Source organism: Rhipicephalus microplus, unplaced genomic scaffold (genome assembly GCF_043290135.1).
Source record: "Rhipicephalus microplus isolate Deutch F79 unplaced genomic scaffold, USDA_Rmic scaffold_12, whole genome shotgun sequence".
In the NCBI taxonomy this organism is placed as follows: domain Eukaryota; kingdom Metazoa; phylum Arthropoda; class Arachnida; order Ixodida; family Ixodidae; genus Rhipicephalus; species Rhipicephalus microplus.
In genome coordinates this window covers 35,621,512-35,624,476 of record NW_027464585.1, presented here as the reverse complement: position 1 = coordinate 35,624,476, position 2,965 = coordinate 35,621,512, and the positions used below count along the sequence as shown (strand labels likewise).

Here is a 2,965-nt window from a genome sequence, read left to right as displayed (position 1 = left end):
TGGCGTCACGTAGCACGTGAACTTATTATGAGCGGGCAGCTGATTAATTGTCCCTCTTATACAACCTAAACACACCAAGTTCCAGTACGAGACCCTCGTTCAATGAAATAAGGGAAAGAAGTGTATACCTAAGGGCTCGTTTTTCCGTGTTTTTTTAACACAATAATAATGAGATATAACAGACAGTAATGCCAAGGAATGTACAGGGGAAGTTATTAACATTAATGGAATGTAAATAAGAAGAAAGAAAAGAGGATGAAAAAATTACCAACTGTAAGCAGGAATCGAACCTACGACCTTCGAATTACACGTTCGATGCTCTAACCACTGAGCTATTACAGCGGCACTCCCTCCGTCCACTTTTTTATGTTTATCTGTGAATTTAGAAGTAGGAGCGACAGTCAGCGCCATCTATAAGCCAAACAACGAGTGTGAAAACACTCTTATGCGCATGTTTGGCGTCACGTAGCACGTGAACTTATTATGAGCGGGCAGCTGATTAATTGTCCCTCTTATACAACCTAAACACACCAAGTCTGCCAGTACGAGACCCTCGTTCAATGAAATAAGGGAAAGAAGTGTATACCTAAGGGCTCGTTTTTCCGTGTTTTTTTAACACAATAATAATGAGATATAACAGACAGTAATGCCAAGGAATGTACAGGGGAAGTTATTAACATTAATGGAATGTAAATAAGAAGAAAGAAAAGTGGATGAAAAAATTACCAGCTGTAAGCAGGAATCGAACCTACGACCTTCGAATTACGCGTTCGATGCTCTAACCCTTATTTTCATTGAACGAGGGTCTCGTACTGGCAGACTTGGTGTGTTTAGGTTGTATAAGAGGGACAATTAATCAGCTGCCCGCTCATAATAAGTTCACGTGCTACGTGACGCCAAACATGCGCATAAGAGTGTTTTCACACTCGTTGTTTGGCTTATAGATGGCGCTGACTGTCGCTCCTACTTCTAAATTCACAGATAAACCCAAAAAAGTGGATGGAGGGAGTGCCGCTGTAATAGCTCAGTGGTTAGAGCATCGAACGCGTAATTCGAAGGTCGTAGGTTCGACTCCTGCTTACAGTTGGTAATTTTTTCATCCACTTTTCTTTCTTCTTATTTACATTCCATTGTGTTAATAACTTCCCCTGTACATTCTTTGGCAATACTGTCTGTTATATCTCATTATTATTGTGTTAAAAACACGGAAAAACGAGCCCTTAGGTATACACTTCTTTCCCTTATATATATATATATATATATATATATATATATATATATATGTATATGTATATGTATATATATATATATATATATATATATGAAAAATAAGTATACGCCTCTAAAAAACTGTTTATTTGTGACGTTTCGATCGGAGACCGATCTTCATTAGACGAAACTTAGTAGGCTCCGATGCGTTTTTATGCCAACTTCCAGCCAAGCGAGAGAAAAAAAAAGGAAAAAACAAAAAAAAAGAAAGCGAGAGAAAAAGAAAAATCTACATATACCAGTGGCCTACTGGTATATGTAGATTTTTCTTTTTCTCTCGCTTTCTTTTTTGTTTTTTTTTTCCCTTTTTTTTCCCTCGCTTGGCTGGAAGTTGGCATAAAAACGCTTCGGAGCCTACTAAGTTTCGTCTGACGAAGATCGGTCTCCGATCAAAACGTCACCAATATACAGTTTTTTAGAGGCGTATACTTATTTTTCCTTAATTCTACGGCAACCGAAGCCAGACTCTTTATAATGTACATATATATATATATATATATATATATATATATATATATATATATATATATATATATATATATATATATATAATGAGATATAACAGACAGTAATGCCAAGGAATGTACAGGGGAAGTTATTAACAATAATGGAATGTAAATAAGAAGAAAGAAAAGTGGATGAAAAAATTACCAACTGTAAGCAGGAATCGAACCTACGACCTTCGAATTACGCGTTCGATGCTCTAACCACTGAGCTATTACAGCGGCACTCCCTCCATCCACTTTTTTGGGTTTATCTGTGAATTTAGAAGTAGGAGCGACAGTCAGCGCCATCTATAAGCCAAACAACGAGTGTGAAAACACTCTTATGCGCATGTTTGGCGTCACGTAGCACGTGAACTTATTATGAGCGGGCAGCTGATTAATTGTCCCTCTTATACAACCTAAACACACCAAGTCTGCCAGTACGAGACCCTCGTTCAATGAAATGAGGGAAAGAAGTGTATACCTAAGGGCTCGTTTTTCCGTGTTTTTTTAACACAATAATAATGAGATATAACAGACAGTAATGCCAAGGAATGTACAGGGGAAGTTATTAACATCAATGGAATGTAAATAAGAAGAAAGAAAAGTGGATAAAAAAATTACCAACTGTAAGCAGGAATCGAACCTACGACCTTCGAATTACGCGTTCGATGCTCTAACCACTGAGCTATTACAGCGGCACTCCCTCCATCCACTTTTTTGGGTTTATCTGTGAATTTAGAAGTAGGAGCGACAGTCAGCGCCATCTATAAGCCAAACAACGAGTGTGAAAACACTCTTATGCGCATGTTTGGCGTCACGTAGCACGTGAACTTATTATGAGCGGGCAGCTGATTAATTGTCCCTCTTATACAACCTAAACACACCAAGTCTGCCAGTACGAGACCCTCGTTCAATGAAATAAGGGAAAGAAGTGTATACCTAAGGGCTCGTTTTTCCGTGTTTTTTTAACACAATAATAATGAGATATAACAGACAGTAATGCCAAGGAATGTGCAGGGGAAGTTATTAACATTAACGGAATGTAAATAAGAAGAAAGAAAAGTGGATGAAAAAATTACCAACTGTAAGCAGGAATCGAACCTACGACCTTCGAATTACGCGTTCGATGCTCTAACCACTGAGCTATTACAGCGGCACTCCCTCCATCCACTTTTTTGGGTTTATCTGTGAATTTAGAAGTAGGAGCG

The 2,965-nt window shown here is 38.1% G+C and overlaps 1 non-coding gene across 1 annotated transcript; it reads right to left on the bottom strand.

Annotated features, from left to right (window-relative positions):
• Window positions 1-269: 269 nt before the first annotated feature.
• Window positions 270-342, bottom strand: TRNAT-UGU (transfer RNA threonine (anticodon UGU)). Its single transcript has one exon. It is a non-coding gene; the product is annotated as a tRNA-Thr (tRNA).
• Between the last annotated feature and the right edge of the window lie 2,623 nt (window positions 343-2,965).